Raw genomic sequence first — 27,891 nt, 5'->3', positions numbered from 1 at the left:
ACTGCAGTTCCTACTATCTCAAATAAATTTATACTATGCCACTCTTTAACTACCATAAACCTTGAACAATAATAATTGGGTGAGTGGGGGAAAAAAGCTTTGAAGAATGAAAAATTTAGCTCTTTATTGCAGAACTTTTAAAAATATTGCCATTATTAACTATAGAAACTAACTGACCTTCTAGTAAGTCAAAATAAAACTCAACATTTGAAGAAAGGGGCAATTTCCTCTTCAATATGTGCAAAGAAGAACCATAAACCAATTTATAAAGAATGACCTTACAATTGTCATTGTGCTCACTCAGAAAATATTCTCTCAAAAGACTCTGGGCATATTTTGGCTACAGGGGTAGGTAGATTGTGTGAGAAAGTTTCCTGATTCACTGGAACCACCTCAGTACAGAGATGCCAAAAATTCAGAGGTGTGGGATGGAGAAGATGAGTAGGTGATAGGTGCAGAATGAAATCAGACTCCTCTGTGACCCCAGAAGCTGAGTATAGGTGGTTTCAGGGGCAGGCAGGTGCTGAGGCAGTCTGGTTAAAAACTCCACATCAGTTCTTTAGGATTTTCCTCCAACTGTATTAGGAGACTTTAGGCGCTCTAGAACTCACCACTTACACAATTCCTCCTCCCTCATACCAACTAACCCTTTCATGCCCAAATCCTCCTATACTTCTTTACTAATTTGTTGACGTCCAAAACCACAGGCCCCACCCCCGTGGCCCCTTGTACTCTTCATGCCAAACCACGGCCTAGCATGCTAATGAAGTTTGACTATGAGCCCAGACCAATGAAGACATTAGACCATTGTTCTAATTTGATAACTAAAATTAAATATTGACTGTGCTTAATTGATACCTTTAAGTAGCTAAAATATTAAGTTATTTTTGTGATCCCTTTTGTTAATGCCTTAATATTCATTTGGACAGGATTAAGAAATATGATGTTCTTGAAGCCCCTACTATTTATACTTTAATGTTCTCTTGATTGACACTTTAATAGGATTATAAAAACATTAGTTTCTATTTTCTAGAGAAAATTTAGAAATGGTTGTGTTTTTCTCTCCTTCTTTCAGAAGTTCCATGTTTATCATTGTTGTACCTAGCTCATGGTTGTGGACACAGTCTATTTTGGGTGACTGGTCATGGAAAGAGCAAGAGTTGACATTGAGTTGGTGTGGATAATATCAGGGATTATGGGGACATGGCTGGCATTCAGTTGATATAGAAAGTATAAAAGGACGATGTGGTGGTTGGGTGCACATGAATTGTTTCTGATTTGGAAAGTTGGCACAGAGCATGGAAGTGGCATGGAAAGTATGGGTGTAAGACTTTTCAAATTTATCTTTCATGACATTCCCTAAACTTGATTATATTGCACAACTCATCTGTGGGATTGTGAAACATGAGTCATGGAGATGCTGAGCTGAGTCCATGAAAATTGTGGGTAAGGAATGCAGGGTATGGGGTTTATCCCATCTCAGTTAAAATGGAAGGGAAGCCAGGAATGTTGGTATGAATACAAAAATTCGATCTCTGTAGGAAATTTTAGATGTCCGTGGATTCATTCCAACTTAATAAAATATCAGCACATGTTAAAGGTATTGGTACTTGAAAAATATATCAGGATTTTTTGGAAATTTTTTTGTACTTGCCTAACTTAACACTCATCTTTATTGATTGTTGACTACTTAGTATGGCTCAAAATCAACTATTTTCAAAAATCAGGGCTGGCTTTTTTTCCCTCCATGTCAACAAGAGGATGATGCTAATCACCTTGGTTGGTGCTAAGTTGGCAGATGCATCATCAAATATTCCCTTGAAAATAAATGCTCATGTTAACAGGCTTTCTGTTAATGGGCCTGTACTCTTCCTCAGATTTGCACCCATTATATTCACATGGCCCCTAACTACTGGCTATCCTGTAGTGGCAGCACGCAGTTAAAACAGTAAATGATTTTTGTTTCTACTGTTATTTGCAATCAAATTTACCTTGAAGTCTTCTATTGTTAAAATCAGATATAAGTAAACAGAATTAAATTGATCATTGTGTTCAAAGAACTAAAGGCCTGATTTTACAATCAGTGGTGAAACAAAGACACCACCATTGGCCTCAATCTAGCAATCTCTGTGACTGCTACATAGTACAGAACCTTAATTTTGAAAGTTTTTTTTTCGCTTATTGGGGCAAACACAAATTTTAAATGATAAAGCAAGTTATAATCCAAAAGGGTGCTAATTGTCAAGTCAATGAGTGTGACAGACCTTTGCCACATAAAAAGCAATGGGGAATCACAGGATTACCAAGCTCTCAGGTATTTAAAAAAATGTGAAATGCCTGACCATATTCCTTTGTCCCTGTGTAATAAATTGGTGTGATCGTTTGAAGTTTTTGCATTCTTGCATTTGTCCAGATGAATGCAAATCAAAAAGCTTCAACAACATGTCACTGTTTTTGGTAGTATTTACATTTCTGTGACCTGGATTTTGTCTTTCCCATGGACAGATTCAATCTAGCACCAAGTCAGTGGACTCTCCAGGCATGCAGCAGAAGTGATGTTAGCAAGTCAGGTAAACCGTAAGTCGCATTAAAGTATTCTTGGATATCAAAGGAAGCATAAATAGCAGTGAATCCTTCCATTTTAAATGACATTTTCAGATATCAAAACATTTTAAACAAACTTTAAAAAACTTAACACCTTTAATTATAATGAGAAAATTTAATATCCTACAAATTTAACATTAGCTTTCCAGGTCTAAAATATGAATTGAACTGTAAATCTGAATTCTGAATAGAAACACCACTAAAAACCCAATTACATTTCATTCAACAAGGTGCAATTTTTCAAGGCGTTTATGGCATTTATCAATGCAAGGCTTTGTTATTCACTGATTGTGTGGAGAGGGATCCCCATCAATGCACTCTCTGGAGGAGCATTGGCTGATGGATGGTAATTTCTGAATTACCATGTTATTCCTCAGAACTATGAACTCCTGAAATTGTTGCCGGTTTCACAGGAATAGTGAGAAGGAATATTAAAAGTCTTGCTGCTATTACCATCACAAAATCTGGGCCTAACTTTTTTTTAATAAATTCAATTTGTATTTTCCATTCGGTGCCTGATAAATAATCCTTTTAGTCTGGTACTTGCATGTATCATGTTATCCAGTTAGTGCTGAATTGATGAGGCCAAATTTTTCTCTTTAAGGTGGGCTTTTGTTTTTAACAGCTTCCAAAAAGCCCATCCAACTCATTACTGACTTTGCCTCAATTTTTTGTGTTTTCAAGTAAAAGCCTGCAGCTTTTAAAGTCATGATTGGGTGCAGAGACCAAAGAGGTCTTGGATGGAGGTGGATGCTTCCCATCCTTTGGTCAATAGACAGCATCAAAATCAAATATCTGCCTGAAGACATACAAACATTTAATTCAAAAGCAGAAGTAGGCCACTGGACCCTTTGAGCCTACTCTGCCATTCAATAAGATAATGGTTGATCTGAATACTCCATATTCTGCCTATCCACAATAACATTTCAACTCCTTACTTATCAAGAATCTACATACCCCTACCTAAAATTATTAAAAGGAGTCTGCTTCCCCTGCCTTTAGAGGAAAAGTGTTTCAAAGACTCATTGATCCTCTTGAAAAAAAGTTTCTCCTTATGTCTGCAATAAATTACTCCTTGTGCCAAATTATAGGTTCTCCCACAAAAGGAAACATCTTCCCTCGGTCCACCCTATCAAGACCTCTTAGGATCTTATGTGTTTCAATCAAGTGCTTTGTTACTTTTGTAAACACTGGTGGTTACTAGCCTAGCCTATCCAACCTTTCCTTATTAAGGCCACCCACCCATTCCAGGCATTAAGAGACAGCCCTACTATGATACTGGAGGTGACCTGTGACACTTATACTGTGAGTGTTGTGTAGTTTGATGCCAGCTGAGACCCTGGGTTTAGTATTATCAGAAAATGGCTGGGTCAATTTTAGTGGGTTTCATGGAAAGCTTCTCTCTGTGAACCCTAGTGTGGTTTCTTATGCTATTCTTTGTGGCTCACTTCATAGCAATGCACCTGGCCTCAATAGCATCCCACTCGTCCCACCTTCCCTTACACCTGAGATGGAAATTCTTGCCACTGCTAGGATTTCTGGGTAATCCTGGCACCAACACGATATTAAAAAGACACTAGTGTACCAGGTCAGCACTGTCAGCCTGGAGCTGCCCTTAACAGTTCTTTGGTCCGGAAAAATTAGCCTGAAGATGGTGGATAGAGGCAAGGTGTGGTGTCCCCTGTGAGTCAATACATAAGGCATGAGGGTTAGTACTCCAGGAGTTGTTGGGAAGGGGAGGGTGGTGTAGTGGTAAAAGTAAGCGAGGGAAGATGTTGCATGCAATTGTGAGAGTGATGGACCATCAGCCTTGATGGGAGATGGGGAGATGAACAGAAACAAAGAGAAGATTTCACTCACCCTCTGAGAAGATGGAAGGTCCTTCACCATCTTTTGGCATTGCTGCACGGTCATCCTTAGTGTAAAACAACTCTGAACCACATGGCAACCTCGGATCAAGCTGGTATCAATTGATAATGTCCTCGCTTCTGTCAGTGCAGAGGTAAGAGAACATTCCTGCTCTTCACCATCTGCCCATGAGGATCTCTGGGGCAATAGGAGAGGACTCCATAGGGTTAGGTACTAACAAATGCACGAACAGGCACCAGAGCAGCAGGCAGGTTTGTCGGAGGCATGGGAAAACTGGCCTGAAGGTTGGGGAACTCCAATAATCTTGGATTTGACATGCTTACTTCCATATAGAGGTTGGTGGCTGCTATGGAGAGACAGACTCAGAAAACTCTGTCTGCTGGATACTCTCTCATGCCTGCACTCCATGGCTCTGACCATTAGTGCTCAGCACCAAGGACAAAGTGACAAATAGATGAGGGAACTTGACCTCATTCCAGATGTCCCTACCTCATAAGGAGACAGGACGGTGCCAATATACACCCAAGTAGGCACATAGTAAGTGAGCACGCATAGTAAGTGAGGAGACCTGACATGTCCAGTGATTGAATCCATAAGATGGGTGCTTGTCGTCTGCTTGCAAAGTATACTGGCAGCAACATTACATTGATATGAACCAGTGTGCTCCAATGTGAAATACTGCAGTGCAGAACTGTATTGTAAGTGGATCGTAGACAAGCCATGGAGTCATGATGAGGCTAGTACAATTCCATTATCAACTTCCATGGATGGGAAGAGTAGGTGGTCTCTGCTCATGGACTGTGCCTGAGATACTGGTGAGTTGTCCAGGATGGATAGCCGGAGAAACAAGTGGCGAGCAGGAATTGCAGGTACCCACTCTGACGTTCATGTTGCAGCTATGCTTATATCTAGCAGGAAGGAGAATGGGAAACTACACATCAATGAAGTGAGAACAGTTCATAATGGTACGCTAATGCATGCACATGGGTACACGTAGCCCTCTTGCTGCTCACAAGTGAGATTCTCATTTCACCATTTAACACTTGTTGGAGGATTGGACTTTTTTCCCTTTGATGTTGAGAATCTAATTTTTGCCAATCTCATCCTCTTCCCACCTGACTTATCAATACTTACATTGTTTTGCGACTGGCAAGTTTCCACCCATTGTCTCTCTGTGAGAGCTGGACCATTGAGTATCTATCCTTATTTAAACATATTTTGACGTGTTCTATACTGTTCTAAGCCAATGTTTCCAATTTGTCCTACCCCATGAGAAACCTGCTGCATCAGTCTTTTGCTGTTTACCCCTGAAAGTTCATGTTCGTTAAACAACATTGTGCAGCAGCTCACTATGTTCTGCAGGTCACTACAGATCTGCTGTACTCCTTATTCCATCCTCATACTCATGGCATCCGTTTCGACACGTGCATAGAGGATGCAGTACACAGAGCACCTGAGCATTGCACAATAGTTCGTCTCTTGTGAGACAATCATACATCTCATGAGACAATTATGTATCTCTGGTGTAATGTAACTAATTATTAAGTAATATGAAATAAATGTATGTAAATGATTAAGTAAGCCAAGCCTATCTTCTGCTTTTAATGTCTTATGGCATCCTTCAAGATGGTATCAGTAGCTTGACATATACCACCTAAAAGAATTAATAGTGGTGAACCTATCCAAGATTACCAGGACTTGCCTTCATTAGAACACATACCATTATGAGGTTGTGCCACCTTTAGAAGGCATGAATAATCCTTTCCTATTATAGGTGACTTAGGTGCAGTTCATAGTTATCCAACCAATTTCAAAACAGGATGCTGGGGGAATGTTACTGTATTAGCTGAGAAAAACTCTTGGTTGGGGTGTATGAAACTAAAATTTTCAGATAGTAAACAACATACTGCCAGTGAAAACTGCTCAAACTCATAAGAATACTACAAACACTCTTAATTCTTAAGCAAATAGTGTACATCATTAGAAACCACCAATTCTTACTTCTGAGCTGAAATGTGCATATTAAAATTAAAGCCTACAACCAGCTCAGAAGTCTTAATCTCAGTGATCAACATAACATTACTCAGCAAGAGCAATTTTTCATAATTCCCAGATGAACATTCATGGAACTTAAGAAAAAGTATACACTTTGTTGCATCACTGTGGTATCTGAAGACACCACTGATTTCACAAGTTAAGAGAAATTATTCAATTGTCTTCCAACCACATAAGACATTCAAAATTTGATCATCTGATATCCTTGAGACCACAACCAATGGGGGTTATTGGCAGACTCCGGATATAATCAATTAGCAGTTTTCAAAACAGCTTAGTCAGCTTTACTGCCTCCGATTGTCATTTCCGTCAAGTACAATGTTATCCAAAGAAATATTAGCAAGATGGAAGAATCATATATAAGCCTCTCATTACAACATCAAGAAGAGATGATTCCTTCTTTCAGGAACACCGGTATCTTCTCTGACAAGATTCGAGGAAACTAAAGACCTTTCATGGGATGCAAATATTCAACAGTGATCTCAATGCCAGAGGACCCCCTCAGTAAAGGGCACCCAAGAAATCAAAGATCCACCTCTGCCCAGTATAGCAATGAACTGTACCTGAATATTTTGTCTACAAGCAACAGGCATCCAATGTAGCCAAGTTGTCATTCATTGATAAATTTAGAATCTAGGGGAGACAAAGTAGCAATTTACCTACTTTATAATTTGAAATAATTCTCCAAAGAAATTAATCACGGAAAAAATACTTTTGGAGGAAATGTTGCACAAGGTAGTTAGTATCCAGAAGTGTTAACCGACATCACAAGCTAAGGCCCACCAATCCAATGTAAAGAGCAGTTGCTTGGAGAAATTTAACTTGTTCCCTGTGCATCTTTTAGTCCTGGCAGATACAAACAGATATGAGACACACCTAACATCATAAGAAATAGGAAAAGGAGTAGACTGTTTGGCCCCTTCAGCTTACTCTGCTATTCAGTAGCATCATGGCTGCTCTGACTCTTACATCCCCTCTTACGGCCCTTTTACTATAACCTTTGTTTCTCCGACTGATCAAAAATCCATCTCAACATTAAATATACACAAAAACCTGGGCCCCACAACTCTCTGTGGCAAGGAATTCCAAAGACACTCAACACACTAAGGAAACAAAAGACATTCTTCTTCATCTCAATCTTAAATTGCCACCCCTTAATTCTGACTACCCTGGTCCTAGACCCTCCCATGAGGGGAAACGTCCTCTCAGCACTTACCCTTTCAAGCCCTTTAAGAATCTATGTTTCAGTGAGATCACCATTCATTCTTCTATATTCCGATGAGTAAAGCCCCAACCTGTTCAACATTTGCTCATAAGACAGTCCGTCCATCCGTGTGAACCTTCTCAGAGCTGCTTCCAATGAAATATAATAGTTTCTTAAATAAGGGAACCAAAACTGCCCCAGTACTTCAGATGTAGTCTCACCAGAACCTTGTACAGTTGCAGTAAGACCTGACTGCTGAAGACTGAGGCTCTAACATTGAGATCTATTGATGGCGGGACTACAGCTATCAGTTGGATGTAGCTTGCAGAAACTCCTCTGTGCATTGCTCCCTCTCTAGTAGAAAGTCTTCTGGTTTGGAAGCAGGCTTTGTAATTTTAGAAACAAACACCGAGAATGAGAAACTGGTTAGGGTTTGGATTAGGTAAACAGAGTTAATGTTTCAAGTCTGGTATGACTCTGCTTCAGAACTGAAAGCTGATTTCCAGGATCCACAACATTTTGCCACTTTGTGATTTTAGAAGCTGAAAAATGCTTGAAGAAAATTGCTTTACTCCAATTCTGACCTGGTAGAAGTTGTCACCACTCAAATTAGAGATATTACTTTTGAAAAATACTGTAAAATGCACAGCAGGCAGGGAACATGGCACGTGCTAGGAAAAATGGTTTTCTTTTACCTTTTTTATTATGGTGATCCCACCATCAGCAGGGTTACAGGTGTATGTTACTTATAACAGCACTCCCAACTCATGAAGGCCATACAAAATGATATGGGCATCAGGAAGGCACAGGAAAATCATTTTTCCTGAAAAAAAAAGTTCTGCAGTTTTAAGCTGTTTCCGACTTCCATTGAGACAAATTTCCATCCCCATGTCAGCATTCAATATGCATCTTTTGCTCACCCAAAAACAATATGAAATCATTTTGATCCTTTTTGCTAGATTTTCATTAAATATTTCTTGAGATATTTTAAACTCAAGATATCTTGGGCCATTTGAAAGTGTGCATCTTGAAGGTTAGAAATGAACTCAAAGTCCGTTAAAATTTGGCCTCATGAAATGCATTTTGGCTGACTTGTCCAGTCTCGATTCCTTTGCAATTCTCAATAACCTGACAGCCGTACCCCGTTACTGATAGGAATCCCTCTATTAGGATCTCTACATCAATTCCTGTTAGCATACAGTGCATCTCATCCTTTCGATCTGCCAACAGGTGGTTTACCTTCAATTATATAACCATTTTAAAAGCATTGCTGAAAGAATTATTAGCATAAAACAATTCTTCTGTCCAGATCATGTTAAACCTGTCAACTGTTTTGGAGTTTTTTGAAGTTTGAAACGTACTTTTTTTTTTACTACGTTCTGCAGTGAGACACTCAGCTGGCAGTAACACGAGGTACCCACACAGACCAACAACTTTTCCAGTCCCGTGTCAGTCAGGAAACATCCAAATCCAGAAACTAGAGGAATACACATTAATACAGTTCTTTCAGATGCTAATAAGGTTTTGCAGCTTGAACACCTATGAACTGAACATTCACTAAAGGAAACAAAGCCAATTATTACTGTTTCCAACGAGTCTACTTGCTATTTCAGTTTGACACTGAATTGGTTGATTAATACTCTGCTAAATGTGGAAACTTTAAAAGAGCAATATTCCAGGTGTCAGAGTTCATTCTGTGACCAGAACAACACCTGGAAACTATTGGGTTGCATGAGCTTACTCCTTCACTTGGGACATATTTCCTACACCTGTTTCTGACATCAAAAGCAGTTTGGTTAAAGTATTCAAAATGCATTAATAAAGGTCACCAACCATCTATTTTGATCTAACTTGCGAAGCTGTTTTGCAGTTTTGCCATAGTTGAAGGATTTGCAGGCCTGTTATCTATAAATCAACTTAAGGTACTGGTGCTATGGCAATGAAGCATTCATCAAACACAGCAACAGCCTAACACTGATCTTTGTTCTCTGGACGGCCATCACAATTTCAGGCAAGGGACAGCATAAATTGATAATTCATGAAAATCTGGCTGTCGCCCATCTCAGTTGAGGGAATCCTGGGAGCAATGTGCTTCCAATTTCGTACTGGTTAATCAATTCTGGGTTAAATCCAGAGTCCTTTGGGGAATATTGTAAACAAAACTAAATTTCTGTGAACAGAACAACGCTAGCACCAATAAACAGTCTGCCTTCATTCAGGAAAATGCTAGATTTTTTAATTCATTTTTGTGGGATATGGATGTTGCTGGCTGGCCAGCATTTGTTGCCCTTGAGAAAGTGGTGATGAGCTGCCTTCTTGAACTACTGCAGTCTGCCTACTGTGGGTTAACCCACAATGCCGTTAAGGAAGGAATTCCAGGATTTTGTTCTCGCAACAGTGAAGGAACAACGATATGTTTAGAGTCAGGACAGCGAGTGGCTTGGAGGGGAATTTACAGGTGGTGGTGTTACCATGTATCTGCTGCTGTTGACCTTCTAGACGGAAGTGGTTGTGGGTTTGGAAGGTGCTGACTGAGGATCTTTGGTGAATTTCTGCAGTGCATCTTGTGGATAGTACACACTGCTGCTACTAAGCATCACTGATGGAGAGAGTGGATGTTTCTGGATGTAGTGCCAGTCAAGCAGGCTGCTTTGTCCTGGATGGTGTCAAGCGTCTTGAGTGTTGTGGGAGATATACCCTTCCAGGCAAGTGGGGAATATTCCATCACACTCCTTACTTGTACCTTGTAGATGACAGGCAGGCTTTGGGCAGTCAGGAGGTGAGCTACTCGCTGCAGTATTCCTAGCTTCTGGTCTGCTCTTATAGCTTCTGTATTTATGTGGCGAGTCCAGTTGAGTTTCTGGTCAATGGTAATTCGCAGAATGTTGATAGTGGGGCATTCAGTGATGGTAACAGCATTGAGTGTCAAGGAGCGGTGGTTAGATTATCTCTTATTGGTGATGGTCATAACTGACATTTGTGTGGCGTGAATGTTACTTGCCTCTTGTCAGCCACTTGTTCAAGCACTGATGCTAATGTTGCTTTATTGTAAAGTCAGTATTACCATCACTTACTCTCAGTTGACAGTCTCTTCCCCACCTGCCATTTACAAATGTTAGGAAGGAATGGGTCTCAAGTCCATAGTGGATTACCCTCTCTTTTGCTGCAGTCACTACTACTGCCTGGAGACACCATGGGGAAAAGGAATTGGGTATATCTTCATCGTATCATTCAAAGTTAGAAAAACTTTCATAATATGCTGTACTTAGCCCCACTTACTTTCTGAAAACAACAAATATTATGAAGACTAACTTGTTCACCATTGCCCACTCCAAATACTGGCATAACTCAACATTTTGTTTTTGTTTTGCTGGACATTTAGAAATCTTAAATTGCTTAAAATTGATTTACTGTTTTGGCATCCTTGCTTCATTGAAGAAAAAAAGAAGTGAATGCAGGATGTAGAGTCTCCATGATGAAGCTTGACCCAGGAAATTCAGTCAGTGTTATCAGAAGAGTGCGTGGGTGTCTCATCCCGTGAACTACAGCCATAATTTCCAATAGTTTTGCCTGGAAACATGAACCTGCAGTGTTTCATCTCTGTTCTACCTCTACTTAAATATAGGTTTACCCTGCCTAAATTCCAATATAACTTGTGAAAATTAATTCATAATAGTTAATTTATTAAATTGGTTCAAAATGCTGACAGTTGTAATTTAGATCAGGTCAGTGAAGACCTCCACTGCTGACTTCAACAAAGGAATGTTCAGAAACAAAAACAGAAGTTGTTGGAAAAACTCAGCAGGTCTGGCAACAACTGTGAAGAAAAAAAATCAGAGTTAATGTTTCTGGTCCGGTGACCCTTCCTCAGAACTGGAAATGTTCAGGTTGTATACAGTGCTTCACCAGTCAATATTGCCTTTTTTAAAGTAAATTCTTTCACAGGATGAAGGCATAGCTGGCTAGGCCAGCATTTACTGCTCATCCCTAATTGCCCAGAGGGCAGTTATGTATCAACTGCATTGCTGTAGATCTGGAGTCACATGTAGACCCGACCAGGTAAGGATAGCAATTTCCTTCCCTATAAGAGATTATTGAAGCAGATTGGTTTTCCCGATTTCATATCATCTCATGATCATCATCAGACTCTTCATTCCAGAATTTTATTGAATTCAAATTCCACCATCTGCCATGGCGGGATTTGAACCTGGGTGTCCAGAACATTACCTGAGCCTCTGAATTTACGGCTCACCAATAGTACAAGTAGGCTATTGCCTCTCCAGTTGCCCTTGAGAAGATGGTGGTGAGTTGTTTTCTTGACCTGCTGCCTCTTGACCTGTGAGGCACACTCACACTGCCATTACAGAGAGATATCCAGGATTTTGACCCAGTAACAGTAAAGGAACAGTAATCTAGTTCCAACTCCATTGTGTGTGGCTTGGAGTGGTGGTATTTCCATGTATCTGCTGCACTTTGTCCACCTGGGTTTTAGAGGATGCTGTTGAAGGAGCAGTGATGAGTTTCTGCAACACACCGTAGCAAACATTCCTGTCAATATATGTCATTGGTGGAGGCAGTGAATGTTAATTATACAGATGAGGTGCTATTCAAGCTGTTTGCTTTGTCCTGGAATGTGTGAAGCTTCCCAAACGTTGTTGAAGTTCCACTCTTCCAGTCAAATTGACAGCATTCCATCATATTCCTGACTTGTGTCTCCTGGATGGTAGACAGACTTTATGGAATCAAGAGGTGGGATATATACAGCAAAAACTGTAGCCTCTGACTTGGCCTCACAGCCACAGTATTTATATGGCTGGTCTAGTCCAGTTTCTGGTGAATAGTAACTATTTTAATAGTTTGGCATTGATAGTGGGAGATTCAACAACGGCATTAACATTATTGATTGTCAAAAGGGAGTGATTAAATTTGCCCTTGTTGGAGATGGTCATTGCCTGGCACTTGCCTGGTAAGAATATTAATTGCCATTGATCAGCACAAGCTTAGACATTGTCGCATGGACATGGGCTACTTCAGTGTCTGACAAGTCATGAATGATACTAAACATTGTGCAATCATCAGCGAACGTGCTGCTTTCAGATTTATGGATGTAAGGAGGGTGATTGATGAAGAGTTAATGATGGTTGGACCTCAAGTCAATTGTCACAGTAAAGCACTGGCACTGAGATTGACCTCAAACAACCATAACCATCTTCCATTGCGTTAAGTATGATTCCAACAAATGAAGAGCTTTATGTCTGAATCACATGGACTTTAGTTTGGTTAGGGCTGTTTCATGCCATACTTAATCAAGTATCCAACATTTGTTGAAGGCAGTCACTGCCAGCTCACCTCTGGAGTTCAGCTCTTTTGAGGATTTTCAGAATAAGGCTGCAAGGAGATAACTGGCCCTGGTGGAACCCATGAAGTGTCTCAGTAAGCAAGTTATTATCTAAGTGCCAGTTGTCAGTTTTCAGTCAATGCATTCCACATGACATGAAGAAACAATTGAAGGTAACCAATTTCATTACTTTGCTGATGATTGAGAGTGGACTGATAAGGCTATTAGTAGTTAAGATGAAGTTGTCCTATATTTTTGCAGACACAATACCATGAGACTTCATGCTGTGGGAAGTCCATTTTGAGGATTTCTGGGGCAACTCCCTCCCAGTCATGTGCCACTGTGCTGCCACCTCTTGTAGATCTGTCCTGCTATTGGAACAGGATTCACTCAAGGATCATAACGATGATATTTTTGATAGTGTCTGCAATCTATGATTCCATGTGTGTAACTACATCAGGCTGTTGCTTTTGACTAGTCTGGGGGCCAGCTCCCCCAGTTTTGGCACAAGCCCCCTAGTGTTAGTAAGGAAGTCTTTGCAGGGTCAACATGGCCCAGAATGCTGATGTTGTTTGCAGTACCTGGCTCCGTGTTGGGTGGTCCAACCTGTTTTGTTCCTTTTTTGACGTTGTAATGGCCTGATACTACTGTGTGGCTTGATTCAAAAAGCAGTTAAATTTCAATCACCTCCTGCACTTGTGGAGTCAAATTTTGGGCCAGACCAAGTAAAGACAGCTAATCTCCTTTCCTTAATATTGGAGCTGGGTTTTTGCAACAGTTTGTTATAATTGTAACGATGACCATTACTGAAACTAGCTTTGGATTTCAATTCTATTGATTGAATTTAAAATCCACCAGTGACAGTAGTAGGATTTGAACCGATTGAACTTAAAACATTAGCCTGGGCCTCTTGATTAGGATGCCTGTTGCCATTACCAATACACCACTGCGTCTCCAGTATGCCCAGCAGTGCACGCTGAAATCGTGGTATCATTCCCCAAGCATCAAGGTATATTGTTGGTGAGATACTGAATTGCAGCTCACGTTTCATTTAAACTGAAGAATCTTGAAAATGATGACAGCATGAAGCCAACCTCCTAATGTAGTTGGAGAGTGCAATGTCAAATAAACTACATGACAGATTATTTGCTGAATCCAGCACATAAGTGGGGTCTGAAATGCACGTTGCTATGAAATGATGCAGTGTTTACTGTAATTTAGGATGGTTCTATTAAGGTTAGCTGTACATGTATTGCTCCAGGAGAATGTTGAAGTTTTAGATTGTCTTAATCAACTGTTTGGCAGCCTGCTGGGTTCTCAATCCTATTATATTGGAAGTGTGCTTAGATCAATCTGATTCCAATTTCCTGACTCCATTTGGAGAGTTTCCCTTAATCACTGCACAGCAAAGGTGCAAAGCAAGAACTTAATTTAGATAATACTTCAGATGATGACCTCAAATCTATAAAATACATACACATTTGAATCAGTCTATGCAAAATTTTGTTGTGGAAAAATCCAGGTAATGACCTGTTGCATACAAATTGCTTTAAAATTCTACTTTACCTTTTAATTTAGTTAATGGTCCACCTTCATCGAGTCATGCAGCTCAGTGCCATTTTACCATATGAGTTGATGCATGATGAATGCGTTAACATACAAGCAGAATAATATCAATATTATTAAGACAAAAACAGAATGCTATGAATGATGGAATTCTGAAATCAGAACAGAAATGACTGGAAATACTTAGCAGGTCAGGCAGCGGAGAGATATATGGACAGAGAAAAAGATTTCATGCTTTAGTGATCCTTTTTTATGATGGCAAGAGTGATGAAACAATTTTTAATAAAGTGAAGGGGTGAGAAAAGCTGCTGGAGTGGCAATCTAAAGGGAAAGGCGTATGATGGATGGCAAGAGAGGTTAAATGCAAATCAAAAGGCAAAGTCACCATAGGCCCACTTTCGCATTGGAGAGAGACAATTGATTCTGAGTTTCATCTGAGGGTTACCACACCTTAGGTGAGTGCAATGTTGAGAATGTAGGACCTTTAGTAGTGATCTCAACAGGTGTGACAATTTACACTCGATATTGGCATCACTCTGCTTTGTAAAACTAGGTTGCCAACTAAGCTAGCTTATCCCAAACTAAATGCAGACAGTGCAAGGCAATAGGAGATGGTAATGGAAGAAGTAAATGAATAAATGGATCTACAGGAGGTGTGCATAGAGTTGCAATTCAAAAGCATGTGTACAGAGGTTCTGATTTGAAGTTGTTAAATTTTGTGTATAGTCTAGAAGGCTGTAAAATCCTAATTGAAAGATAAGCTATACCTCAAGTTTAAATTGAGGTTGATTTCTGAAACAAATTCTGCTGGTTACTTGAGAGAAATCAGTGCTGCACAATATTTCTCAACATTTAAATTCAAAGAGTTTTCCAAAATAGCATTAATCAGAGAATAGTTCATTCTGTTCCAGAGGGTTTGTTGCTGTGTGCCTAGAGGCATTGGTTTCCATGAATCTAGCATCCTATTTTATCACTTTTTACAAGCTAATCAATGAAGGCAGTATTCTTGATTTTCTCTGCAAGCATGAAGTAATTCATTTTGTATCACTTGGCACAGATACCCAATACTGGTCGTAGCTTTCTCACTACCAGCAGCTCTGCTGTGTCAATGGTCAAATATTAATAGAAAGTTCACAATACAAATGAGAAATATGCAACTGCAACAAATACAGTCAGTAGTGAAAAGCATTCAACATTTGATATATGGTGCCATCATAAATTGTCATAGGAATTTCACTAAACACAGGTGATCTTTCTCAAAATAACCTTCAACTAAGGTGAGAGTGTCATGCAGTCTCTTCACGACTGTGGTATAATAGATCAAAATGAAAATTCTTATTAATATTTCCATACCACAAAGCTTCAAATCAGCAATTCAACACACACAACAAAGGACTGTCGCTGCATGGAAATCAAAACTCCGCCAGACAACATAAGTCTGCGTGTGTTATAACCTGAAAATGTTCAGAAGGCAAGCTGTGCCTGCTGTTAAACAAAATTGGTCACTGTCTCAGATACATCACAAAACATATCTCATGCCATCAATTAGCTTTGAAGGTGACTTGCTCTTATTTAGGCAAATATAGCAGACAATTTGTGTACATAAAGATCCTACACAAAGTAATGAAGTAACCCAGTTAGATTGTGTAAGATTAAGGAATGATTGTTGTTCTGGAGACCAGGGCCCTGACATTCCTCATTGTTTTCAATACTTCCATTATGTTTATAAGTTCATAGAATCATAGAATCCCTACAGTGCAGAAGCAGACCATTCAGCCCACTGAGTCCACACTTACCATTCAAAGACCACCCCACCCAGAACCACCTCGTCTACCCTATCCCTGTGACCCTGCATTTCCCATGACCAATCCATCGAACCTGCATATCTTTGGGCTTGGGAGGAAACCCACAAGAACATGGGGAAAATGTACAAACTCCACACAGATAGTTGCCCAAGGGTGGACTCAAACCCAGGTCCTTGGTGCCATGTCATCGCATCAAAAAGATTAAAGAGGTTTCCCTTTTGATCTGCAACACAGATTGTTTTATGTTATTGTGGTAAATATAGTGAAAATTGAAACAGGTGGTTAATTAGGTGCCAATCTCCACCACTGTGGTATTTTACAAATGCCAGGAATGCCCCCATCCTGTTCCATGGAGAGACTGCTGCATGATCTCTAGTGGCCTTCCTGCAGGGTATGTGGAGCACACATCCCAGTAGGAAAAGCACACTCAATGCTCACCAAGCACCCCTGTAGGATTTAGCCAAAATTGCCATATTCTGAAATACTAGACCAATACCCTGGGCTTTTCAAAAAAACTTTTAAAAGTTAAAAAAAAGGCAGTTGGGTTATGCTCTGTGAAAAATACACAGACAGAGAGATGTCTGGAGCCATTGTTTGGCCTGAAAATCCAATTCACACCTTGACTCAAAGAACAATTAACCAGACCTGATACTCTAGACTGATACTAACTTTCACCCTTCTGGCTACCCTAACCCAGGCATTATGGAGCCTATACAGTTACCAAGACATTCAACTTCAATCAATATTTATGCACAGAGGTAACTGACATGTATTTAATCAAAATACGTTCACACTTACTCTTAACTATTAGGGAGCCAATTGCCCCAAAGGGTTCAGCAGGAACACAATGGCAAGCGCAGATTTGACGTGAAGATAACAGACCCACAATTAGTATAATTGCAGGACTTGATCTTACCTGGGGGTGATTCTCCCCGCGAACCATCTGCACAGCTATCTCCGGAAGAGGGATCCTGATGGCAATCCCGAAACCTACCAACAGACAGGCCTGTTCCGCATCAGGATAACCAACGGCAACCGACCCTAGCAGATTTGATAACCGACAACCTCCGAAACCACTGACCCGACCGACACCACAAGGCCTCAGACACATCCTGTGGTGAAAACTGGCTCACAAAAACCTCTACGAAGTAAGGAAAACCAAGTACTCACCTGATAAATCCACTATGTGCCCTACCACATCAAAGGACTCAACTCAGACTGAAGGCCTACACCGTCTGAAGTCTTCATCGAAGCACCGGCAAAGGCAACCAGGAACAGCCAGCTGTACTTCAAAATCATATTTATCCCCAGTAGTGAGCTTCTATTCTCAAGAGCCCAACCTAGCTAGCAGGGAGGGGAATGTGCGTGGTTACAGTACAGGGAACCCCAAGGATATGAAGCCTGCTAAAGCTTTCTGTGATTAAAACCCTATTGTTAAGTTCTAATAGTGTTTAATTTGTATTTGATTTAATAGTGTATTTAGTTACTGTCCTCTATATAATTGAGTCATAGAGTCATAGATAGCATCATAGAGCCCTACATCACGGAGACAGGCCCTTTTAGCCCAAACTGGTCAGTGGCTACCAAAATGCCCATCCACACTAAGCCCATTTTCCCGAATTTGGCCCATATCCTTCTAAACCTTTCCTATCCATGTATTTGTCCAAGTGCCTTTTTAAATGTTGTTAATGTACGCACCTCAACCACTTCCTCTGGAATCTCATTCCATATGCACACCACCCTCTGTGTAAGAATATTGCCCCTCAGGTCCCCACAAATTCTTTCCCCTCTTACCTTAAACTAATGGCCTCTAATCTTCGATTCCCCAACCCTGGGAAAAACACTGAGTGCGTTCACCTATCCTTGCCTCTCATGATCTTATACACTTCTATGAAATCCCCATTCAGTCTCCTACGCTCGAAAGAAAAAATTCCTAGCTTGTCCAACCTCTCCCTATAACTCAGTCTCTTGAGTCCTGGCAACATCCTTGTAAATTTCTTCTACACTCTTTCCAGTTTATTAACATCCTTCCTATAGTAAGGTGACCAAAACTGAACACAATACTCCAAGTGCAGCCTCACCAACATCATGTACTCCCCAACTTCTATACTCAATGCCTAGACTGATGAAAGCCAGTGTGCCAAAAGCCGCCTTCACTGCCCCATCTACCTGTGACTCCTGTATCCAATATATACCTCCGGGGATTCCCTTGATCCCAGCTGCCTGTTCCTGAGCCATACCTCCTTTTTTCTGGTCAAAGCCTCAATATCTCTTATCATCCAGGGTTCCCTACTTCTGCCAACCTTGCCATTCACATTCGCAGGGACATATAGACCTTGAACTCTAGCTATCACACTTTTAAAGGCCTCCCACTTGCCAGAGGTCCCTTTGCCTGCAAACAAACTATTCCAATCAACCCCTGCAAGCTCCTGTCTAATTGCAACAAAATTCACCTTGCCCCAATTTAGAACTTCAATCTGTGGACCAGTTTTGTCTTTTCCCATAACTATTTTAAAATTAGAAGAACTGTGGTCACTGGTTCCAAAGTGCTCCCCCATTGTCACCTCAATCACCTGTCCTGCTCTATTTCCCAAGAGTAGGTCAAGTTTTGCCCTTTCCTGAGTAGGACCTTCTAATATACTGCTTAAGGAAACTTTCCTGAACAGATTTAACAAATTCCACCCCATCTCAGCCCTTAACACCATGGATGTCCCAGTCTATGTTAGGAAAATTAAAATCCCCCGCTATGACAAACCTATTGCTCCTGCAAGTCTCCCGAGTCTCCTTGCATATTTGTTCCTCCAATTCCTGTTGACTATTTGGGGGGCTATAGTAAAACCCCAATAACATCACCATCCCCTTCTTATTTCTTAGCTCCAGCCACAAAGCCTCAGTGGATGACCCCTCAGTTAGTTAATCCCAAATTTATTTAATTTGGCCCATGAACTGGCTGGTAGCTCTAGGGAGTGTACAGCTGTCTGTAATGGGGATGCATAGCCAGCGCCTGACACTTAACTGGCTGGAGGCCATAAAATGCAGAGCTGGGTCCCACTGACTATCTATTTGGCTCCCTTTCCACTGAGCCAGTTGTGGGCCTCAGCTGCAAAATTAAAATTTAACAGGGAGATTTGGCAGGGAATGGCCTTTTTTCTTTACATAAAAACATGGAAACATAGAAGATAGGAGTAGGCCATCCTCCTGGAACCTGCTTGGCCATTCAATATGGTCATGGCTGATCATCAAACTCACACCCAAATCCTGCCCCCCCCCCCCTTATCTCTTGATTCTCTAGTCAGAAGAACTCTTTCTGCCTTCACCTTGAAAACACAATGTTTTGGACTCAACTATCTTCTGTCCAAACAAAAGTAAAGAAAATAATGTTCTGAGATTCTCCATAAGCAATCATTCTATACAATCGTGACAGAGAGAGAGTTAGGGCAGGCTTAGCAAATTAGCAGGGCCATCAGAGGATGGCAGCCGTTCCAGAACAATGCTGTCCAATGCGTGTACAGACCACGTTAGTGCTACAATGGACTCTCTAAGGAACTGTAGATCCAAACACTGTAAACCTTCAAGAATGCCCTGAAACATATCGCAAAGATTAGCAGTTCTGCTCCACTATCCTGACTATTTTGTCCTTGGCAACAAAATTCAGCAGTCTTCAACTCTTATAGTTTCACATCTTTCCAAATTTTAATCGGATCTCTATTAAAGATTAACGGTATCAGTCAGAAGGGGATTTGTGCAGGTGAGGGACACCCACTTTGATAGGACTTTAAAATTCATCCAATTTGGCATCATCTCAAGCAACTGAAACAAAGAATAATGGATCAGTGGATTTCCCCAAGTGCAGGATGACACACAGTCACGCACATGACACTGAAGGGATCAAACTGAGATTCCAGTGATTCATTTCACTGGAGGTGTTTGATGAATGGATGGATTTTTTTTGTTGGTTGGTAAACCATATCCATGTGCATTGCTGCAAAAGAGATCACAGAACAGATTCTGTCAGATGTCTCCAGTGATTGACCAACAACAACACCTCTTCTTTGTTTTTGTTAGGTCCAGCAGAATCTTGCTCGGAACATTCGTTGAGGAGGAAAGATGCCTGATCCCAGTGCATAGATTACTTCCTGACTTATTGTAACGCTCAAAAATAATAAATCACAGGACAAGTGTCCAGCATATTGTAAAGTAAACAGACTCTTTTTAGCATATCAAGAGGATAGAATTGGCATACAGAGGTAAATGTCAATTAAGCAGAATCTGGTAAAATGTGATAAATAGGATACAAGGCTGTGGTTGGCTATGTTAGAGTGAGGTAAGGATTTCTGGATCATACAATACAGTCAATGTGTATTATGGAAGTTGTAAATGCTCTAACTCAATGTGTAATGTGAAGGATTAATGAAATGCATGTTGCTTTAAAAGGTTAAAGGGTGTTGTAGTGCCTGGGGTGTGTAGGGAAAGGCTTTTTCCCTCGCTTGCTCTGACAAAATGTTTGCATTACTTTCTGCACTGTTGGTAAGTCTAGTAAATGAGGAGTTAGAATAGAAATGTAGAAATATGAAAGATTAGAGCAGGAGTAAGCCATTCGGCCTTTTGAGTCTGCTCGTCATTCAATATGATCATGGCTGATCATCCAACTCAGTCCCCTTTCTCCCCATATCATTTAATCCCTTTAATCAAAGAACTATGTTATGGACAACACCAAACCTCCCTCAAAATATATTAAGAATACGGTCTAGACCGTAACTTTTTCTTATTCTAAAGGTAAATGTAAGGTATTGCATTCTAGATGCAATTTGACTGGGGAAACTATCAGACTTTAAATAAAACACACTTTATTTTTACACTACAGTTAAAATATAGACAAAATAAAAATGAAAGAAAAGAATTGGCTTAACTGTAACTCTATCAAAATGCTTAATGATATTTTGTATCTATATATTAACTAAAACTAATTAACTGTTCCAATACAGTTACATCCCATAAACACACCCTTGGCAAAGGCAAATTCAGTAAAATAGATTGTCTCACATGCAATCCTAGCAGCAGGGAGAGAACCCCAGTTTTTAGCTGTAATAGGGAGAGGAATAAGAGTTTCCATATCCAGCTTCAAGACTCCATCAACTGCTGAAAGCTAAAACTGAAAATCCTGGTTCTGTGGGAGCTTGAGCCCACCCATTCAGGCTGCTTCTATTGTTCCAACTTAAAAAAAAACTCCAAGGCCTCTCAAGCTGTTGGGCTTGGAAGCCTCTTCAGAAGGTTTAATTGGGCTTCATTTCTCGATGGCCTGGCATGGTAACCAGTAAGAGTAGCTGTCATAAAAGAGGGCATGATGCTGCCAACCTGGACTGATTCTGTAGGTGAAACATCATGGAAATTTATTGCAAAGCCATGTATTGGCTATTCATCTCGCTGCTATAGAGTTTTCTATTCTTCAGAGCATTTAAGTAGTTGCAGCATCTTTTTCTTATTTGTTCTTGGGATCTGGGTGTCACCACTAGGCTAGCACATAGTGTCCATCAATAATTTCCCCTTGGGAAAGCAGTGGTGACCCACCTTCTTGAACCTCTGTAGATATCTGGGTGCAGTTGTCAGAAAGATGGCCCCAAAATTTTGACCCAGCGACAAGTTGATACATTTCCAAGTCAGGATGGTGTATAGTTTGGAGGAGAATTTGCAGGTCGTGGTGTTTCAATGCTTCTGCTGCCTTTGTCTTTCTAGGTGGTAGAGGTCACATATTTGGAAGGTACTGTTAAAGGTGCCTTGGTGAGTATCTACAGTGCACACTGGCCACCACTGTATATAGGTTGTGAAAGGGGACAATGTTAAAGGTGGTGGATGGAGTGTCAATCAAGTGTGTTACTTTGTCCAGGATGAATTTGGAGTTTCTTGAATCGTGTTGGAGCTACACTCATGCAGGCAAATGGAGAGTACTCCATCACATTCTTAACTTGTACTTTATAGATGGTGGACAGCCTTTGTTGAGACAAGATGTGAGTTACTCACTGTGCATTTCTTCGACTCGGACTCTGCTCTTATAGTTTTTATACGGCTGGAACAGTTCAGCTTCTGGTCAATGGAAATCCCAGCATATTGATAGCGGGGGATTCAACAATTGTAATGCCATTGAATGTCAAGGGGAGATGGTTAGGTTTTATCTTGTTGGAAATAGTCATTGCCTAGCTCTTGTGTAGTGTGAATGTTACTTGACGCATGAGCCCAAGACATCGTCCAGGTCTTGCTGCATATGGGCTCAGACTGCTTCAGTACCTGAAAAGTTTTGAATGATACTGAACTTTGGGCATTCATCAACAAACATCTTCATCTCTCGCCTTCTGACAGAAGGTCTGATTAAGCTAGAATGCTAACCTAGAATGTTATCCTGAGAAACTCCTGTACTAATATTCCAGGTGTGGGATGATTGATCTCCAACAAACACAGTTAACTTCCTTGTGATACATATGACTCAAATGAGCAGACATTCCCAATAACTCCAGTTTTGACCACTCAATGCCATATTCAGTCAACAGTTGCCTTGACAATGAGTGCTGTCATCATCATCTCATTTCTGGAGTTCAGCTCTTATATCCATATTTTGGACCTGAGAAGTTGAGTGACCATGGTGGAACCCTGATTGAGTGTTAATGATCAGGTTATTGATGAGTTAAAAAGGAATTAATGGGGTTGTGGAGGCAGGTTGTAGAGGTTGTTGGTGTCAGAAATGTTAATGGTTTTTGACAGTTACATGACACAGGAGATACTACACAGTTTTAGCTGGCCTAGTGGTATTACCGCTGGACTGTCAATCCAGAGATCCAGATAATGTTCTGGAGACCTGGGTTCAAATCCCGCCATGGTAAATGGTGAAATTTGAATTCACTAAATACCTGGAATTAAGAGTCTAATGATGACCATGAATCCATTGACAATTGTTGGGAAAAGCCCATCTGGTTCACTAATCCCCTTTATGGAAGGAAACTGCCATCCATATCTGGTCTAGCCTCCATGTGACTCCAGACCCACAGCAATGTGATTGACTCTGGACAATTAGGGATGGGCAATAAATGCTGCCTAGTCAACAATGCCCTCATCCCGTGAATAAATAAATAAATTGAAAAAAATGTAATTGTATAAGTCTTGCAAGTCTTTGTAGCTGGTCAATAATGCAGGTCTCTGCAATTGCAATGACACTGAGGAAATTTAGAATCCATAACGTGACGACCAAATCCTGGCCGAGGTTTCCAATATATAAAGGTTCCAGACAGGAAACCCTAAATTGTCAAGGACCCGAATCAGAACAAATCTTAATTCACCTGCCTCCTCTGTTAGTTTTAACAAGGTTAATTTCCAAATTAATTAATGTTTTAAAAGAAGCTAATTTAACCAATTTTATGGAGTTTACAAAAGAGAGCATTTTATAGTTACTAAGCAGAAGAAATAACAATGCAACACACATACACACAGATTAAAAGGTGAGTCCAAGAAAGAAATAAAAGGTTAAAGACTTGGGATCATTCATGACCAGTCAATAGGGGAAAGTTGATAATTAAGCAGTTGATTTCATGCTGCTTAGCTTGGTAAATCAGATGAAGTTCCTTTTCCCTGTTTTCTTTTGATGGTGCTGACTAGCAGTACTCAGAGCAAGAGAATGATTCCTTTGTCCTGTTTCTTTTGCTATCTAGTTGGATTCTAACACTCAGAGTGAGAGAACCCATAACCTGCAATGAAAGGATTAGTAGATGGTTCCTCATCTATGATACTTCATCGCACACTAGCACATAAACTCAGGACAGTACCCGAGTACATTAGCACACGGCACACCTTCTTCCATTAAAATGCACAAAACGAATTGCTTTTTGAGGCCTGTTCTTGTGTATTCCTGTTTCTCAGCCACACTGCTGTCTTTTTACCCATCATTTCATTGACTGAGGTAGCTCTCAGACTACAATTCAATTGGTAATGCATTGCTCCCTTTTAAGTCAATCATATTGTACCTTCCTTGAAAACTTGCCAGATGTAACATTACAGGGTCTCTCTCCAGATAGCCACTGACTTTATACCAACAATTATCCTTTGGTTGTATGTCCTTCTTTTTAAAGAAAAATATGTGTTTGTACTTAAAATTCAACTTATCTGTAAGTACGTCAAGGTTTCTCCGTTGTCATGATGATAAGATTTACCATGAATATGCAGTCTCACCCATAAAAATATCAGATAATGGATAGCACATCTGACTGTTCAGTATCCCTTAATTATCACACTGCAATGACAACAATAATAATAAAAATATTGATCATAGAGTGCAACAACAGCAACTTATTTATTTGCACCTTTAACAGAATAAAATGTTCCAAAGCATTTCATAAGAGCATTTAAAGCAAAATTCGATACTGAGCCAGAAGAGGAAAGAATAGATTAGATGACCAAAAGGTTGCTCATGGAAGTAAGTTTTAGAAAGTGTCTTAAAGATGGAAACTGAGGTAGAGAAATAGAGTTGTTTTGGGAGGGAATTGCAAAGTTAAGGACCTGGGCAAAAAAGGCACAGCGCCAATGGTGGAGAGAATAAAATCAGAGCCATTTCAGAGGTCAGAATTAGGTGAGGGTAGATATCTTGGAGAGTTATTGGTTTGGAGGACATTATGTGGTTAGGGATGGTCAAAGCCATGGAAGAATTTGGTAACAACGTGAATTTTCAAACTGAGGCATGACTTTGACTGGGTGCCGTTATTAGTCAGGGGATATTGGTGAACAGGACTCAATGAGAGTTAAGACACATGCATGGGCCCAAGCTATGCCTGCCTCTTTGTAGGATAGGTGGAACAATCCCTCTTCCAAAGCTACACTGGCCCAATCCCCAACCTCTTCCTCCGTTACATCGATGATTGTATCGGCGCCACCTCGTGCTCCCACGAGGAGCTCGAACAGTTCATCCACTTCACTAACACCTTCCACCCCAACCTTAAGTTCACCTGGACCATCTCTGATACCTCTCTCTCCTTCCTCAACCTCTTTGTTTCCATCTCTGGCAACCAACTGGACCTATTCCCAATTCCATTGCCTCCGCCGCATCTGCTCCCGGGGTGAGGCATTCCACTCCCGGACATCCCAGATGTCCTCGTTTTTCAAGGACTGCAACTTCCCCCCCACACTGGTTGAAAACGTCGTCAACCACGTATCCCGCATGTCCCGCAACTCATCCTTCATACCCCCTCCCCGCAATAACAACCAAAACAGGATCTCCCTTGTCCTCACATACCACCTCACCAACCTCCAGATCCAGCTCATCATCCTCCAGCACTTCTGCCATCTGCAATCCGACCCCACCACCAAAGACATTTTTCCCTCCCCATCCTTATCTGCTTTCCGGAGGGACCACTCTCTCCGTGACTCCCTCGTCCACTCCACACTCCCCTCCAGCCCCACCACACCTGGCACTTTTCCCTGCAACCGCAGGAAGTGCTACACCTGCCCCTATACCTCCACCCTCACCCCCATCCCAGTCCCCAAGAAAACCTTCCACATCAAACAGACGTTCACCTGCACATCTGCTAATGTGGTATACTGTATCCGCTGTTCCCGATGTGGCCTCCTCTACATCGGGGAAACCAAGTGGAGGCTTGGGGACCGCTTTGTGGAACACCTACCCTCGGTTCGCAACAAACAACTGCAACTCCCAGTCGTGAACCATTTCAACTCCCCCTCCCACTCCTTGGACTACATGTCCATCCTGGGCCTCCTGCAGTGCCACAACAATGCCACCCGAAGGTTGCAGGAACTGCACCTCATATTTTGCTTGGGAACCCTGCAGCCCAACGGTATCAATGTGGACTTCACAAGCTTCAAAATCTCCTCTCCCCCTACTGCATCCCAAAACCAGCCCAGCTTGTCCCCGCCTCCCTAACCTGTCCTTCCTCTCACCTATCCCCTCCTCCCACCTCAAGCCGCACCCCCATCTCCTACCTACCAGCCTCATCCCGCACCCTTGACCTGTCCGTCCTCCCTGGACTGACCTAACCCCTCCCTAACTCCCCACCTACACTCACCTTTACTGGCTCCACCCCCGCATCTTTGAATTGTCTGTCTCCTCTCCACCTATCTTCTCCTTTATCCATCTTCTATCCGCCTCCCCCTCTCTCTATTTCAGAATCCCCTTCCCCTCCCCCATTTCTGAAGAAGGGTCTAGACCCGAAACATCAGCCTTCCTGCTCCTCTGATGCTGCTTGGCCTGCTGTGTTCCTCCAGCTCTATACCTTGTAATCTCAGATTCTCCAGCATCTGCAGTTCCTACTATCTCTAAGACACAGGCAACCTACTTTGTGGGAAGCCAACCAAGAATGTGTTATGATAGTCAAGTCTTGAGATGCAAAGTCATGAATGAGGGTTTAAGCAACAGATGAGTTGAAACAGTGGTAAAGTTATGGAAATGGAAATGGGTGTGCTTTCAAATTACATCATTGAGCGGCAGCAGATAGATGAGAAATATGAGGGGAATAAGGCTTGATCCTCCGGGGATACCAGAAGTAGCAGTGCAGGAGTGGAGAGAAAATTACTTGCAAGTGATGCTTCAGCTTTGAATTTAACCCGATAACTGCATGAAACTGATTCAGACTGATGTGTTCAGAAAAATACTTTCCAAAAAGGGGATGATCTTTTCATGAGGACCTGTAGTGCTGATCATTTTGTAGAAAGCCAAATGGTTAAAGAACAATTCTGTCCTTGAATTCAAAGATGGTAACCAGGAAATTGAGCTCTTTATATTTTTTGTAATCAATAGATTATGACAAATCAGAAGTACTACACTAAAAAATATTGTTACAAAATAGACAAGACCAGTCTGAAAAGGATTTGAGGAGTTGAAATGGAGAGTTTAATAGCTTTTCTGGCAAGATGGCAGCAGTGTAAGTCGCTCCATTTGGATCTCCAATCTGCTCACTAGTTCCCTTTCCTTTTCCTTTGTTTTTCTCTTCTTCTCTCTCCTCTCTGCAGTAATTCTATCCTCAACCCACACCCCCACCCTATTAGCTACCTACCTAAGGAGTCAAGTCACAACCGGGAACCACGTGGTGGGAGCTGAACACGCAAGCCATGTCCTGCAACAATGGCAGATCGAGCGTGGGCTGGAATGATAGCGGCAGATCAAAAATGGGCTGGTGAGGCAGTGAGAGGGGCGAGAGGGGCTGGTGAAGCGGTGAGAGGGGCTAGTGAGGCAGCGAGAGGGGCGAGAGTGGGCTGGTGAGGCAGCGAGAGGGGCGAGAGTGGGCTGGTGAGGCAGTGAGAGGGGCAAGAATGGGCTGGTGAGGCAGTGAGATGGGCTGGTGAGGCAGCGAGAGGGGCTGGTGAGGCAGTGAGAGGGGCAAGATGGGCTGGTGAGGCAGTGAGAGGGGCGAGAGTGGGCTGGTGAGGCAGTGAGAGGGGCGAGAGGGGCTGGTGAGGCAGTG

This window comes from Rhincodon typus, chromosome 4, assembly GCF_021869965.1.
Source record: "Rhincodon typus isolate 14 chromosome 4, sRhiTyp1.1, whole genome shotgun sequence".
Lineage (NCBI taxonomy): Eukaryota > Metazoa > Chordata > Chondrichthyes > Orectolobiformes > Rhincodontidae > Rhincodon > Rhincodon typus.
This window is presented reverse-complemented; position numbering follows the sequence as displayed.